Source organism: Dryobates pubescens, chromosome Z (assembly GCF_014839835.1).
Source record: "Dryobates pubescens isolate bDryPub1 chromosome Z, bDryPub1.pri, whole genome shotgun sequence".
NCBI classification, from domain to species: domain Eukaryota; kingdom Metazoa; phylum Chordata; class Aves; order Piciformes; family Picidae; genus Dryobates; species Dryobates pubescens.
The window spans coordinates 127,056,372-127,074,119 of NC_071657.1; the positions used below are offsets into that span (position 1 = coordinate 127,056,372).

At 39.8% G+C, this 17,748-nt stretch overlaps 1 protein-coding gene across 2 annotated transcripts in view; it reads left to right on the forward strand.

The window, feature by feature from the left end:
- TMEM117 (transmembrane protein 117) overlaps nucleotides 1-17,748 on the forward strand; it is a 231,681-nt gene that overhangs the window by 88,728 nt on the left and 125,205 nt on the right. The window lies entirely within an intron of this gene.

Below are 17,748 nucleotides of genomic sequence, written 5' to 3' on the forward strand. Positions count from 1 at the left end.
AATTCTTCACAGAAGGAGTGATTGGCCATTGGAATGGGCTGCCCAGGGAGGTGATGGAGTCACCATCACTGGAGGTGTTTAAGAGATTGGATGAGGCACTTAGTGCCATAGTTTAGTTGATCAGATGGTGTTGGGTGATAAGTTGGACTTGATGATCTTGAAGGTCTTTTCCAACCTAGTCAGTTCTGTGTTCTGTATAATATTATATCTGATTTCACGTTGTGACTTGTCTGTAGGTACAAGTATCTTTTCTATTCGCTTGAGCATTTAGAAAATACATTTGAAAAAGCACAAAGTGGTCATTATATCTGACATAGAGCTAGTGAAATATTTATTGCAAAAAAATGACAAAAATGTAAAGAAAGATGTATTTAAATTTAAAATAGGCTTTAAAAGTCTTGAAACATGATAATTTAATCATACTCTACATCTTGTCCGTAGTTTCTACTGATTAGGTCTCACAGTATTTTGCTGCCTTCTACTTTCAAAGCACTGTGTCCATTACTGCTTGAAAGCAAGATGTCTATTATGTCATCTTCTTTAAAAGCAAAATATTGTTGTACAAGATTTAATTTTTTTTTTTTTTTAACTGAAGTATTACAGTTAAAACAGTTACTGTCTGCTTCAGAGCAGACAGTTCTAACCCTTCTTATGTGCCCAGTTGGTTTTAGCATTCAGGGACATTTTTTGCAGTGATTGTTTTTGAGCAGAGAGAAGTGTTTATAACTGTTCTGCAGAGCATCCAGCAACCTTCTGCTTCTTCCATTCATAAATGTAGAATATAATTTTACTTACAAAGCCTCTCACATAATCAATATATATGCGAAGGCAATACTTAAACTACATTGGCATTGTTCCTGGAGCTTTGCATGCATCCATTGTAAAGGTCTTAAGGTATCCTTATTGACAGTATCTGCATCAGCTGGTAACACGTGGATGATAACATTCAGACTGTATAAAACTATTTCTGGATCAGATTACCATTGAACAGTAGCACTTTGAAATGTTTTTCACAATGAGCATAAGACAAAGATAAAATATTTACTCCATAGTTGATTTAATTTTGGTTATATCTGTGTTGCTAACCATCTGTTCAACTTTACATTTAGCTTACTATTTTAATAAAATCTTAATTGCAGTTTACTCATTCTTGTAAGGACTTCCAACTGACAATGTTTTATCATGTAATCTTTTGCACTATTTAGAAATGTCTTTTTCAACTTTATGTCTAAGTCAAAAGTAATTATTTTTTTTTAAGTTGAAATGGCATTTTCCCAGACTGCATGCTTTTTCTTTAGTGTCTCACTGCTTTTACTTGCCATTTAAGAGATGTGTGGACTTGCAAGAATATTTTATGTATATTAGATATTCAGTCTAATAATCTAAAATGTGCCAGTCCTAAAATGTAAAAATCCATACTTTAAGAATCCAGCAAAGATGTGTTAAAAGTTAACCAACTACTTTTAACTTAAGTGAAATCTCTGGAAGATGATTCATCTGAGTGAGATGTTCTTGCAAGTTAACCTCAGTAGGCAGCATTATCCAACACTGGTTTGGTCAAAAATCTAAAATACAGCATCATACAAACTGCCCTAAAGAAAATTATCTTCATCTCAGCCAGACCCAGGGCAGATGTCTGAGATAAATCACATGAATTGCATCTGCAAAGTGCTATTTTTTCTCCATTGACTGAGGAGAGAAATGGACTCTTCTAGGGGATCCTAGAATTACTATCACAGAATCACAGAATGTTAGGGGTTGGCAGGGAACTCAAAAGATCATCTAGTCCGCCCCCCTGCCAGAGCAGGATCACCTATACTATCTGTAATTGAGACTTGGTTTTTTTTAAAGTCTGGTTTTGAGATGATGAGTATTTGTAATTAACTGAACTTAAAAAGATATCTAAAAATCATCCAAGTGTATTTTCTGGGTATCAAAAATGCATGTGCATACACCTCTTTCTCCATTGTTTGACACTGTGCTAGTCCAAGTACACTGGGGGAAAAAATAGAAGAACACTCTTTTTGAGGATGAAGTTCACAACACAATTTCTGTCTTTTATCCATTTCTGTGTCTTAAGTTTGTGGATAAAGTCTTCATCTTCTGACAATTATCCCCCTATATTTCAATGATAATGTCATTTAAAATGCTGGGTGGTGCTGGGAACCTGAAAATATAGCAGGCAGTACAATAAAGAGCGAAAGTTTTACAGATCCAGTGTGGAATCATTCAGATTATATGAGATACTGGGTGGTCAAATAGTCATGATAAAGGTGTTTGCTTTGTAAACCAAAGTGTGGAAGAACAGGCTGTCTCTTTCCATGCATTTTCCATGTGAAAATCTCTGCCATGATTTTATGCCAGCTCTTGTCAGATGACTGGCCCTAGACTCAGTTCTTTATCTACTGTTTTCACGTAGTATAGTAAAGAATCAATCTCCTCAATTTGTTAATTTTACATTGCTTGAAGTCTAGTGCTTTTCCATCTGCTCTGCAATCTGCTGCTGTTACTACATTATGAATGAAGCCAACCAATTCCTTAGACCAGCTCCTGAGTTGTCATGCCACATTTTCCTTCAATTTCCTCTCAAAGGTACCTGTGAGTGTGGTAGATCACTGTTTCATAACAACTCCAACAGTTTCTGTGTCTGGTATTTAAGACTACAGCAAGACTGATATACACCTGTCATCTTCAACATATACAAGATCAAACATAGAGAAGAGAAAGATATTTTCTGTTCTTTGGCTCCTGTAGTAGCTTTAAAGAATAACTTTTTCTTGTGTGAGAGTTTCCTAATTTGTTTTGATTTATTGACAGAGTGCTGGTTATGTGTATGCAGACTGCAGAACTTGGATAGTGTTTTAGAACAAACCATTTGCAGAGGAAGTGCTTCAGAAGATTCTTACTTAGGGCTCATTTGTGGCTGCATCAAATTGTAGTATACATTCTCCATCTGAATGGATGAGAGCTTGGTTTTTTGATCTTGCTTTTTTAGGCTGAATTATTTTTTTTGCCATTACAGTTCATTTAAAAGCCTAATATGCTGACATGCTAATACCATTTCTGGTCTTCATAAAACCCTTGGAAAGTTACTTGTGCCATGGCATACTTAATGTTTCAGGCTGGTATATGCCCTCAGTTCCTCAAACAAGCTTCAGTTTCGGTCTCCTTTTGTCTGCACACACCCTAATACAGCAAAGCTTCTGAAGCAGCACTAAAATAACATTATAGAAAGCTTGGACCTATTCCTTTGATTAAGATTTTTGTCAAGGAAGGAAGAATTTCTCTGTTCTTCCTCTTGCAGTGAGACTTCCTCTACAGCACTGAAGTTTTAGACATTTGAATCTTTACAAAAAGAGTAGCAAAAGACATATGGATCTGAAAAACATGGTTCAAAAAAAACCCCATTGGAAGATACTGACCACACCCATTCCATTCTGGGCTGTGACCCTTTTTCCTTTTCAAGTATTTTGTACTTGAAATGTATTTCTGCATTTCTGTGTGTACCCATCTTGTAATTTGCCTTCCGTCAACTTTGTCAGTCCAGTTTTACGGCTCTCTTGCCTTTCTTCTAAACAAACACACACACGCGCACACACACACACACACACACACACACACACACACACACACATATATATATGTATGTAATACTCTTCTTCTCCTATTGCATATGGCTTTTCTCTGGTTTTGGCTCATTGATGGTCTCCCTGTGGCCCTTGTCCAGTTCAGCATTCAATAACTTGGGATGCTGAAGAATCCCAGCACCCACTGGTAGAGTCCAGTGTTTATGAAGAAGCAACTGAGCAGAAACTCTCTGAGGGCCTTTGCTCCACTTCTTTTAGGCTTTGCCTATATGCAACATAAAGATTTTATAGGAAACAGGGTTTATATTTTAATTTAACTTTACTCTTCACATTTTGACTTGTTCTGTCTTTCAATGTCAAAAAGTTAACCTATGTTCTACATAAGCAATATATGCCTCTGTGGATGGTTAACATTTTTATTATTTGCATTACTGTAAATATTTATATTTGTCTTATTTTGTGGAGGATATTTAACAAATGCTAAACTATGTAATGATGTGAAGTTAAAAATTAAGTGCTGTCTTCCTTCTGTTAAAAAAGAGACATACCAACATATACTTTATTGAGCTCCAGTGACAGTGTAGGAAGAGGAAACTCTTCACTGTTTGCATAGAAGTGTTGCGTGCCAAATCCTTGGCTGCGTTACACTGTGTTAAATGAATGAGGTCTTGGCATAACTGAAGGAAACCACTCTGAACCAGAAATCTGGAGTAGTCACTTGTAAAGTGCACTTATTTCCTAGTGCCCTTTAGACATTTAATTACTGTTAACTTAGATTTTAGTGAGGGATTTAGGTTTAAATAAATAAGTTTAAATAAATGTAACTTGAAATAAACAGTCTTTAAGCATAAAAAAGGCCTTGAGTGATTTGATCTAATGCCAGTTAGCCCTGTTTAGTATGAAAGATTGAATGAATCCATCTCTTGAGTTACCTTCCAACTTTATTTTTCCTTTGATTTTACCTGCTTTATTTAGTTATTACAAATTGCTTATTTAATGGATCTGTCAATAAGCTAATAATTAAGAATCTTTGCCTTTTCCTCAAACTTTCTTAAAGTTCAATCTCCTTTTTACTCATTCAGCAAAAATTGCTCAAGCTTCAAGAAAGATACTATTTAATCAGTCTTCCTTTTTAAATACATTTATACTTCTGCAGTGCAAAGCAGCAGGACTCTGCCTCACTGTCTGTCCATTCAGTCTCTGTCTATCCATTCAGTCTATATCTATCAATTTTCACCAAGTATTTTCATTCCTGACTCTTTCATTTCAAATATTGCTTGTCTTCATAGAGAATAATTCAAGGAATACATATTTTTTTAAAACTTATTTTAGTTGAATCACCTGTTCTACAACCTTGACACTTATGTAGTATTTTTTACGGTTTGAATAATCTTGATATAGAATCTTGGACTTGGATAATTTAAAATAGTCATTACAGGACCTACACAGTCATTCTTTCACAGCTTCACTTACCTGCTGTGGACCTGATAATAAGAAAACATGGGCATGCTGGAATGTGTCCAGAGAAGGGCCACGAGGATGATCAGAGGGCTGGAGCACCTCTGCTATGAGGACAGACTGCAAGAGTTGGGGCTGTTCAGTCTGGAGAAACGAAGGCTCTGAGGTGACCTTCCAGTATCTGAAGGGGGCCTACAAGAAGGCTGGAGAGGGACTTCTCATGATATCAGGTAGTGATAGGACTAGGGGGAATGGAATGAAGCTGGAGGTGGGGAGATTCAGACTGGACGTGAGGAGGAAGTTCTTCACTATGAGAGTGGTGAAACCCTGGAATGGGTTGTCCAGGGAGGTGGTTGAGGCCCTGTCCCTGGAGGTGTTTAAGACCAGGCTGGATGAGGCTCTGGCCAGCCTGATCTAGTGTGAGGTGTCTCTGCCCCTGGCAGGGGGTTTGGAACTAGATGATCCTTGTGGTCCCTTCCAACCCTGACTGATTCTATGATTCTATGATTCTATGATTGTGAAAAAATAATATTTAAATGGAAAATGGAAAATTTTAAAATCAGTTTTGATACTATTTATATGTAATTAGCCTTCAATTACCTTACCGTTTTCATATCTGTAGTTAAACTTTGAATCCTCTAAAGGAGTATCTGATCTTATCCCTATTGTACTTGGAGGTAGAGCTATGTTTTACTGAACGAAAATCTTGCACAATAAATACTAATCCAAAGTGATTTGGACATGAAATATTTTTCAGTCTCCCAAGAAGCTTTTTATGCAGATTAGGATTTCCTATCTTAAACCAGCAAAAGAAATTAAAATAATGAAAATGCTTATGATATGTAAATTATGAGATGAGTCATATGTTGGTCTCCACTGCATTAAAAATGGGCATCCATATTGTCGTGGATTGAGTTGAACCTCCTGCTGTCATTCATACCATGCTGCAGTCATGCCATCTTAAAAAAATATGAAAGTGCTAACTGGAGAAAAGTATTATGGGGCTTGACATGAGAGACTTCCTGTTCTGGTTGCTGCTGATGGGTTCCAGCTTCTTGGGTGTGGTCTCTTTTCTGCAGGCAAGACGGTGGAAAGAGTGGGAGTCAAGTAGCTGCTGGTTTGGGTTTTCCATTTTATGATGTTTTTTTCTCTGTGTGTTTCACTGTGCTTCTTCTGCAAATAGGCTATGCTGAAGTAATAATGTATTGTATTATTAGATTAATCAGATTAATCAGCTAAGGTAATTATGCATCGTACTTAGGATATCTTATCATAGAATCATAGAATCAATAAGGTTGGAAAAGACCTCAGAGGTCATCAAGTCCAACCTGTCACCCAGCACCTCATGACTACTAAACCATGGCTTCAAGTGCCACGTCCAAGCCCCTCGTGAACACCTCCAGAGACGACGACTCCACCACCTCCCTGGGCAGCTCTTTCCAATGGCCAACAACTCTTTCTGTGAAGAACTTTCTCCTCACCTCAAGCCTAAACTTCCCCTGGTGCAGCTTGAGACTGTGTGCTCTTGTTCTGGTGCTGGTTGCCTGGGAGAAGAGACCAAGCCCCACCTGTCTACAACCTCCCTTCAGGTAGTTGTAGACAGCAATAAGGTCTCCCCTGAGCCTCCTCTTCTGCAGACTAAACAACCCCAGCTCCCTTAGCCTCTCCTCATAGGGCTTGTGCTCCAAACCCCTTACCAGCTTTGTTGCCCTTCTCTGGACATGTTCAAGAGTCTCAATGTCCTTCTTAAATCGCGTTGCCCAGAACTGGACACTGTTACATTAGATGCTTATTTTTTTATCTCAGCCCTGAGTTTTGCATGTTGCTCCCCCCACTTTTTTGTTGGGGGAGCAGAGTACACATACGCAGGCTACATTCATCTATATTTCTAAATACTTATCAAATTCAAATTCCACCCAAATATAGGTTATTGCCATGTCTTCCACAGTTCAGTGAAACACTGGAAGACCCCTGGTCAGTGCTGAGAGGACAGTCCTTTAACCACTTGCCGTTCAGCTGCAGGGTGTTAGTGGCTCCTGAAAGTAGTGTTGAAAGAAGGCACGTGGCCATTGCTTCTCTCCATCACTACAGTGCACCCTTGAAATTCAAATAATATTAAACTTTATAAAGCCTTAAAATATTATAATTAAATAATGGGGAAAAACATTACTTTGTTTATAAGATATTATTTTTGTTTTAAATATACTTGGAGGAATGTTTTGCAAGTGTATTTTACATTATGAGTGTATAACTTTTTCAGAGCTAGCTCAAATTCTTTTCAATTATTATTGCTGAGAATATAGCGGCAGAGATTCTGTTCTGGCATTTCATTGTTCCCTCAGTTCCAATTCATTAACTTACAGCATTATGTTTGCAGCTTTCTGGCATTTAATTTCTTTCAATTTATTAAAACAATCTGTATATCAATGATTCTGGAAACTTTAATAACTTAAAGAACAATTAATGCCTGAATACATAGAATACATAGAATACATAGAATAAACCAGGTTGGAAGAGACCTTCAAGATCATCGCGTCCAACCCATCAACCAATCCAACACCACCCAAACAACTAACCCAAGGCACCAAGCACCCCATCAAGTCTTCTCCTGAAAACCTCCAGTGATGGCGACTCCACCACCTCCCCAGGCAGCCCATTCCAATGTGCAATCACTCTTTCTGTATAGAACTTTTTTCTAACATCCAGCCTGAACCTCCCCTGGCGCAGCCTGAGACTGTGTCCTCTTGTTCTGGTACTGCTTGCCTGGGAGAAGAGAAGTTGCATTATCTGCTAATACTTACAAGTTTCTACTGAAATTTCTAAAGTACATTTGTACTTCCATCTTCTCAGTTGGACTGTGTCATGGGTTGAGTTGAATCTGCTGCTGTTGTTCATACCATGCTGCAGCTTCAAAAATGAAAGTACTGGCTGGAGCAAAGTATTATGGGGCTTGAAGTTCAGGTGGTAACATGGGAGGCTTCATGTTCTGGTTGCTGCTTCTGGGTTCTGGCTTTTTGGGTGTTGGCTTTTCCGCAGGGATGGTGGCAAGACTAGCGGGAGTGGGGTAGCTGCTGGTTTTCTTTTATGCTTTTTGTTGTTGTTGTTGTTGTGATTTGTTTTGTTTGGTTGGGGTTTTTTTTCTGCATTTCGCTGTGCTGCTTCTGCAAATAGGCTAAGCTAAGGCAATGTGTTTGCTTTGGCTGAGCTGGAGTTAATTCTCCTCAAAGCATCCTTCTAGTGCTCTGTTTTGCAGTACCGTAGCTGATGACACACCAATGTTTTGGCTGCTGCTGAACAAGCATCCAGGCTGTGCTTTTCCAACATTTCTCCCCGCCCTCCCCGCCGCCAATAGTACACTGAGGAGTGGGCAAGATCTTGGGAGGGGGCACAGCCCAGCCAATTGAACCAAACTGGCCAAAGGGCTATTCCATGCCATATGCCATCATCTCGGATATAAGAATGAAGTGAAAGAAGGAAGTGTGGGGATATCCATTCATGGTGTTTGTCCTTCAGAGGAACCATTACACATAGAAAGACCTGCTTCCTGAGACTGACCACCATCTGCTGATGGGAACTAGAGGTTAACATCTCTCTCTGCTTTCACTTCTGTGCAGTCTATTGCTTTGCTTATAATTATTATTAAATTGCTTCTACCTTATAACTGGCTTTTGTTATACTTTGCCCTCTCACCTGTCCATCTAAGAAGGGGAGTGATAGAGTGGCTTTGGTGGGCATTTGACCAAACCACCACAGGCAATCATGCATTGTATTATTAATTAGATTATTAGCTAAGGCAATTGTGCATTTATGTTATCTCATTTATTCAGTGAACTCTTACCTCTTTATCTCAACCCTGAGTTTTTGTGTGTTGCTTTTCCCCTCATGTCTGGGTTGGGGGGAACAGGCAGGTTAACCTTTGTGTTAACCCATTACAGACTGCTGCTTACAAGCAGAGTCCATTCAGTGATTTGTACTGCTTGCAAGCTGTTGTAATTTCCCCTTTCTGACTTGCAATTATACCGCAGTTACTAGTTTGTTCACTATTATAATGATGCATTTAAGCTTCTCTGCCATCCCTAAAGCTGAAACAAATACAAAGTACAAAGTTTTGCTGGAATTCACAGAAGTTTTAAATGTTATCAAAACATTAGGTCAAAGTGGTAAAGTTGCAGCTACATAATTGAGTTTTGTTTATATAATTAAAACTATTTATATAATTTAATTTTGTTTACATTCTGGCAACGATTTGAGCAGTTCTTTTCCTTTTTTAAAAGGAATGCTTTTTTTTTTTCTTGCAAGTACCAATTCTGAGAATATTGCTGCATATCTGTCCTTATCCCTTCTTAGCTGTACTGAAATGTCAGCAGCCGGAATGGATGTGTGTAAATAATGACCCGTTCCGAAGAGTTCAACAAGTGCAGCGTTATTCAAAGCTATTCTTGCTAGTATCTCAACAGGTTTAAAAATAAAGCAAGTTCTTATTTAAAAGGAAAGGTTTTACTGTGCCTTCCTCCTGATAAGTTACTAACCTAACTTAACCTTGAACAACTGTACTATGTTATATTCCTTACTTTCTGTTAATGTTATTTTCAGATTTCAGTAGCTACCTTTTAAAAGTCACATAACAAATTGTCTGCATTTTAAGATAAGCGAGCCTGCATTTAACAGAATGTTAACATCATTTCCAAATTTTAGTAGCTACTTTAAAAATATCACGTGCCAAACAAATTATCTGCATTGTAAGATAAGCAAATACACATTTAGCATTAAGTTAAACGAAATAAAAAACACCCAACCACAACTAAATGCAAACAAACAACAACAAAAGCACAAGAATACCATTGACAACATTTTTAGTGATTTTAGAAACTCTCAGCATACATTTTTCTTCAAGGTGCATGTGTAGAATTTATCTTGGCTTTTAGCAACTTGTTAAAAATCAGCACTTGTTATCCTTCTTAGGATGCATATGGTAAGGGCTGAGACTGCAAACTTCTGTGTCTGCAGAATGTGTTAGCATACGATGAATCAGAATCCTCTTTAAACCCTCAAAATGGGTATGCCCAAGACCATTTGTCCTGTTTGTGTCTTTGGACACCTGTGCTAGCATTTGGGACCTTTTTTACTGTAAAACTGTTTTGATAACATAGTATATAGGCAAATGAAGTGAATCAAATGAAGCATGTAATGTACCGGCTCATAATACAGTCTTGTGGATTAATTGGAGAATTTTATTAGCCTGTTAGACTGAAACACACATTTCTCATCCTCTTAAAGAGTGCTATGTGCAAAAAACTTACTATCCTAATAGGAGTTTGTGTTTGTCATAATCTTTTCTCAATGAGAGTGACAGTGAGATGCGATCTGCTCATGCTGAAAGGTGTTAAACCAGTGTCCCTTGGACTAGCGATTGGATCTTATGTGTTCCCTGCCATGGAAGTCACATACATGCACCTCTTCTGTGTTAAGAGACAGAAATGCAATTGCTGCATTTTTCAGTGGGCCTTGTCTTATAGACAGGCTTGCAAAACATTTCATAAATGAAACACCACAGGCAAACCAAGTGGAGGAATAACCACTTTCTGGATGCAAGTCAGTATAGAATGTGATCTAGAAGCCAAATGGCTTACTCCTGTGTAGAATGAGCAGCTCCTGTACTTGCCTGGCAGCAGAATTTTAAATGGCTTGGGAGCTTTAAAACCCAAGTCCCTAAAGTTAGGCAGTTCTGTTGCCTGATTGCAGAAAAACGTGTAAATAAGCCAACCAGCAATGTGCCTGCTGAGCCTCTTGTGACTGTTTCCTCTAACATCTTGTCAAGCAAAATATCTCCCTCTGAATTCTCTCTGTTCCAGTGTCATATAAAAAGTTTAATCTGTACCTCTAAAATATGCACTGGGGATGCTAAGGGTCTGTATGACTAGCTGTTGTGTTCTCCACACTGTTTGTACGTAGCTATGCATTACACAATTTATAGGACAGCAGGTCTTGTTTCTGTGCATCTTCCAGTACTGTGTGGCTCAGACTTAAATTGCTAGCAGTAGAGGGATAGCTTTTCATCTGTGCAAAGTGCTACCAAGCTTCTTTTTTTGACATTCTGTCACTTTAGAGTGAAATGTGGTTCAGGAACTATATCTACAGTCTTTTATGTATGTTTTCAGTTATTCTGACACTCTTTGCTTCTGCTAAATTAAGAATAACAGAATCTTGCCGTGCGTTGTCTAAACACATCCCTGCAGCCCGTGTGAACTCCCATACTGTCACTTGTTGGCCATTGTCAAGGCATTTCACTTTGTCAGATGCACCAAGGAAGCTGAGTTACACACAGATGATCAGCTACTTAGAGGGAATGACAGATAATAAAACCATCTAAGAAAATCACTTAGACTGCAGAACTTGTGCAGTCTTCTTATCACTCTATCACTCAATATAAATGACATCTAGGCCTCCCATCCTTTTTGAAGAGCCTTCAGTTCTGTGCAGAAGAGCCCCCTTCTGTGGGTGTAGTTCTTGTACTTTATACAGAGCATGTCCTGTGTGGTATGTGCCAGCCCAGTCCCTTAGATACTCTAGAGTGTAAAATAAGCCAATTGAAGTGTAGATAGAGTGTATCAAGGTTACTAAAATGGCCTTAAAAGGCAACTAAAACCTCTGTGAATTGTTTACACTCTTATTGCAGTCAGTGGAGATCTAGAGTTCAGTCCATGTGCATCTGGGTTGTCAAATGTGTCATAGGCCTTCAAGAGATTCAGATATCATCTGGATTATCATCTGGAGACCAGGATGTGTCATGACATCTGGAATTATTTAGTCACATAAATTCAGCAATGTCTTTTGATATGTGAACTAATGTTTTGGCATACCAGCCATCCTGCAGTAGCAGAAGGCAAACAAATCCTTCACTCAGCATATCTACAGTAGCTTAAAGACAAATGTGCATTTACTAATTCTGACTGGGCTCCATTGAGAGTTTAGATTCCTGTCTTACACTTAAATTTAAGTGTCTGAATTCAAGTTATTTTAGATTCCTGTGGTGGTCAAAGAAGCACCATCTCAGCACTGAATTTCAGCCACAACTTCTTTTCTAGTGCCTAGAACAATGCTGGTAGCACCACAGTGGCTTGTATGTCATTATCCAACTTTAAAACCATTCCATTTACTCTCAAACTGTTTGTCATTTTGGTGTCTACTTAGGAATCATCCTTCTTTGAGAAAATGTTCTGTTGTCTTCCTTTGAAGTCTACTGCTGTTGCTTCCCTTTTTGCCTGTTCTATCCACTCTATGCTGCTAAATACAGAAAAGTACATTGGGTTTGTACATCTTTTATTAACTTTTTAGAACAACATGGATGCAGACAGCGCTTTACAAGAGGGATTTTTTGACTCTGTTTTAGAACTACATGTCTCAAGTTTCTTTGGTCTTTTGATTCCTCTCTTTTGTCCTGTTCTGTGAAATTGTTGTCTACTTTCCATGGGCTTTGTCCTGCAAAGAGCAATTTCCCTGGCTTTGCAGCTTTCAGTTTCACCGTGAAAGGTTAATAGTGGGTTTGTCTCAAATCCCAGTTGTCCTTTATCTATAACATTCACAAGTATTGGCTTCTCAGCCTTTCATTATTTACATTTGTGCTGTCCATTTCTGAAGAGCTTTTTACTCTATTACAAGCTCTAACAGTTGTGTTTTTTCACTCAGTGTTTTCTTAGCTTGTGCTATTCATGCAATTTGAATGTGCCTAGCTATAGTATACAGGTATGGTAAAGTGAACAGAAGCCTGATGACAAGCTACAGAAAATCTGGACTGAACATGACAGTTAACTGGAAGCCAGCGGCTATGAGCCCTTCTGCAAGGTGCAGACATGGGTCCTAGCCAGGAAACAGAGTCACTGATTAATGGAAACTGCTAGCTAGAGCTAGAAGAAAAGTGGCAATTTTCCCACAATAGAATTCATTTTACTTTTGGTGCTGTTGAAATGTATATCCTGGTAACATCATCAGGCAGGCATGGCATTTTCTTAAAGTGTCATTAACACTCAGCTGTATTTAAACTAAAACTTGGAAATTAAAAATGAAGGAATTTTTTTTTTTCGTTTTTAGCAGCTGAAAAATCCCTATTTAAAAAAAGTAAACCCCAAAACCTCTCTGTGTATAGAAATGAAAAAAATGCTGCAAAGAGCATAAAAGACAAAGCAGGTAATGCTAACAGACAATAAAATAGTTACTAAAATAGCAATGCATTTCATTACTATTTTTAATAAGATACTAAAAATAGTATCCCTGTTGCAGAGAGTGGTGGTGAATGGTGCCACAGCCAGCTGGCAGCCAGTCTCACTAGTGGTGTTCCCCAGGGATCAGTGCTGGGTCCCATGCTTTTTAATATCTTTATCAATGACCTGGACAAAGGGATTGAGTCCATCATCAGTAAGTTTACAGACAACACCAAGCTGGGAGCAGGTGTTGATCTGTTAGAGAGTGGGAGTGCTCTGCAGAGGGACCTTGACAGGCTGGACAGATGGGCAGAGTCCAAGGGCATGAGATTTAATACATCCAAGTGCCAGGTTCTATACATTGGCCACAACAACCCCATGCAGTGCTACAGGCTGGGGTCAGAGTGGCTGGAGAGTGGCCAGGTAGAAAGGCACCTAGGGATACTGGTTGATAGTAGGCTGAACATGAGCCTGCAGTATGCCCAGGTGGCCAAGAAGGCCAATGGCATCCTGGCCTGTATCAGGAACAGTGTGGCCAGCAGGAGCAGGGAGGTCATTCTGCCCCTGTACTCAGCACTGGTTAGGCCACACCTTGAGCACTGTGTCCAGTTCTGGGCCCCTCAGTTTAGGAAAGGTGTTGAGTTGCTGGAATGTGTCCAGAGAAGGGCAACAAAGCTGGTTTGGAGTACAAACCCTATGAGTAGAGGCTGTGGGAGCTGGGGTTGCTTAGCCTGGAGAAGAGGAGGCTCAGGGGAGACCTCATTGTTCTCTACAACTACCTGAAGGGAGGTTGTAGACAGGCAGAGGTTGGTCTCTTCTCCCAGGCAGCCAGCACCAGAACAAGAAGACACAGCCTCAAGCTGCACCAGGGGAGGTTTAGGCTGGATGTTAGGAAGTAGTTCCTTGTAGTTAGAATAGAATAGAATAAACTGGGTTGGAAGAGAGCTTCAAGATCATCACATCCAACCCATCAACCAATCCAACCCACCTAAACAACTAAACCATGGCACCAAGTTCCCAAATCCCAGAGCACCTGGGCTCTGTTTGAGTCTCCTCCCACCCCAGGTGTGGCCACTTTCCCTCCCCACCCACTCCCCTTTTTAATCCCCTCCAGGAAATGCAGAAGCCCTAAGCTGAGCCCATTTGGGCTGAGGGATCCTCCTCTCATCACTGGTGAGTGCCCATGGTGCACACTGGGTGATGGTGGTGGTGACAACAAAGGCCGGGGGGCCTGGTGGCCCCCCGGTTAGGTAGGAACAGTTTCGATGGCCCCTCCAGTATCCTCCATGGGTGCTGGCTGGGGCTCCTTACTGGGGCTCAGCTCCTCTGTGTGGTATCTTGGCTGACTGAGGGGCTTGCCCCTGGCTCTGGGATAGGTGCAGTAATGGTGGTGGTAGAGCAGGAGCTGTTTAGGTGGGGTGGAGGATTGGGGGCGGGGGGAGCCGGATCTTCTTTGGGAAGATGAAGGCTGGGGCAGGGGGTGGGGGGTGATGTGGGAGACTAAATCTTGTCTCTTTTGATGAGACTCAACAAAGACAAAATCACCTTTGCTGCTGGCCAGACAATAGACCAAGGCCACTGTTATTGATTGTTCTTCACAGAAAGAGTGATTTGCCTTTGGAATGGGCTGCCCAGGGAGGTTGTGGAGTCACCATCACTGGAGGTGTTTAAGAAGAGACTGGATGGGATGCTTGGGGCCATGGTTTAGTTGATTAGATAGTGCTGGATGTTAGGTTGGACTCTATGATCTCAAAGGACTTTTCCAACCTGGTTAATTCTATTCTATTCTATTTCTATTCTAAAATGTTGTAGCTGTTTTTTAATCAGTAAATGCACTTAAAATCAGAACAGATTAACTTCCTAAGAATTTCTTTAGAATTATATGCTGTTTTAGCTGTAGATGAAGGTCTTGTTGATTCACATGTGTAATGCAGGCATTAATTACTTATAGACTGTGATGCACAATTTATACTGGGCTTCTCTGATGCTTTCATGTTTTAAATGTTCATGCTTCAAATTACAAAAGAAAAAAGAAAAGAACTGTTAAGTGATCTGGTGCTTTCAAGGCCTTTCTGTCTGTTTAAGCATTGTATCCAGCTCATCCAGCCTTACTATAAGCCTACAGGTTCTTTTAACATTTGTAAAAACAAGTGAGTACATGGAGAATTTCAATTTCTGCTGTAAAAATAGCTTCTGTCTGGTTTGATATCTCTTGTTGTTAATTCCTACATTCAGTCATCGGTGACCTCTCAGCCTTTTTGGATAGGTCCTGTGTACATTAGCTTGCCATAGGTGGCTGTGGTAGGCCTACTATATGTGACAGAGCTGTAGAAGGTACCCATGTGGCCCATTTTCGAGTGTTGTGCATTGAGTGTGTGTTCATTTAGTTTCTGTACACCTGTAATCATGTTTAATGCATATGAGAATGTATAATGCATATGAGAAATGAGAATAAAAAAGTTAGAACTGTGGGGATTTTTTTGGTATGTGTTTCACACTGACGGAAAAGGTAAAGATCCAGTTTGCTTTTGGGGGCCAGTCCTTACAACTGACATTTACCTTCTTTCTTAATGAGACACCTTCTTAAGGAGAGCAGACTGGATAATTTTTCTCATTCAGAGATGCTACAAGAATGGCATACCCTAAATGAAGGAAAAAAAAGAATTCCAATTTTTCCCCAATTATAGGGAATCTGGCAGAATACATCTGGGAGGGGTGTGCTTGCCTGTTATCAGAGTCTTCCCTAGGTAGCTGCTCTTGCCCTCTCATACAGACAGGGCACTAGAACAGGGAGACTTTAGTTAGTGACTTTATGTTAGTGACATATCAGCTGGAAAACCATGAGGTGTGTCATGAAAACAGGTATTAGGGTATGCCATTTTATATGTCATGAAACTACTTAATGGCATTAATATTTCCACTCAAGAACATATTAACTCTTATCTAAGAAGTTATACGGTGGTGTGCGTGGATTTATGGTTGCAAGATCTATTGTGATCAGCTGTTTAGATTTTAATAGGACTGCCCTATAAGGTGGGATGAGATTGCATGAATCCAGTTACAGGGCTATGATCTCTTAGCTCCTAAACATTACAACATTCATAATAACGGAAAGCTTTGAATAGTGGATTACACAATATTCCAGGAAGTTGTTGCTTGCAAGTAGGTCACTTATGCACATGCTTACATAGGCATAACATTATATAAACAAAGTTCACAGGTTACCTGGAAAAAAAGCTATCACTGGGGAAATTCAGACATAATTGCTATCATTATTCAGGGTGTCAGCTCTTGAGAACAGTCATCTCTTCTTAAGCACTATTGAAGTTTTTCAGCAAAGAATATATTAAAGGCTCTGATGTTTTTGCAAAGATTTGTAGTCCAGCAGAAGTAACTTTTACCTTCTTTATTGTCATGTCATCTTGATGAACTTTAAAGTAGAGGTCAAGTTATTGCGTGAGGTGTTAAATCCTGGCTGTTGCATTATTTAAGCAGAATGGAAATACTTTGTTTGGCTTTAAGTAAAATATGTCTATGAAAATACATTGTGTACATCAAGAAACAGTGACATCACACTGAAATTCTGCAAAGCTTGCTTGCCCTGCTGTGTTAAAAAAAAAAAAAAAGGTAGTTGTATAACTAGTAATAGAATAGTAGAATAATAACCAGGTTGGAAGAGACCTTCAAGATCATCATGTCCAACCCATCAACCAATCCAACCCACCTAAACAACTAAACCATGGCACCAGTCAACTGGTTCAGTTATCTTTACAGAGAGTCCTTAAAAATTTTAATTTTTCTTCATAAAGATCTTTCAAAGTCACCAGTTTTGAACATCACAGAATTGTTTTGGCTGGAAAAGACCTCTAAGATCATTGAGTCCAGCCACAGACCTGACACCACCATGTCCCAAAGTGCTATGTCTACACTGATTTTGAGCCCTCCAAAGATGGTGACTTCACCACCACCTCCCTGGGCAGCCTGTTCCGATGCCCGACCACTCTTTTGGTAAAAACATGTTTCCTAATATCAAGTCTAAATTGCCCTTGGTGCAACTTGAGGCCATTTGCTCTCATTCTGGTGCTTGTTGCTAGGGAGATCCACCTCAGTACAACCTCCTTTCAGGGAATTGTAGAGAGCAATAACGTTTACCCTTAACTTCCTTTTCTCCAGATGTATTGATCCTTGTTTCCTCAGATGTTCCTTGGAAGACTTAATCTCCAGCTTTGTTGCCCATCTCTGGACATGCTCTAGCAACTTCATGTTCCTCCTCTAATGAGGAGCCCAAAAATTTAACACAGAACTCAGGGAGTGGTCTCACCAGTGCCAAGCACAGGGGGATAATGACTTCCCTACTTCTGCTAGCTGCCCTATTCCTGATACAGGCCAGGATATTGTTGGCCTTAGCCACCTGAGCACCCTGCTGGCTCATGTTCAGCCAGCTGTCAAACAGCACCTCCAGGTCCTTTTCTACCAGGCAGCCTTTCATGGTGCAACTCTGTTTG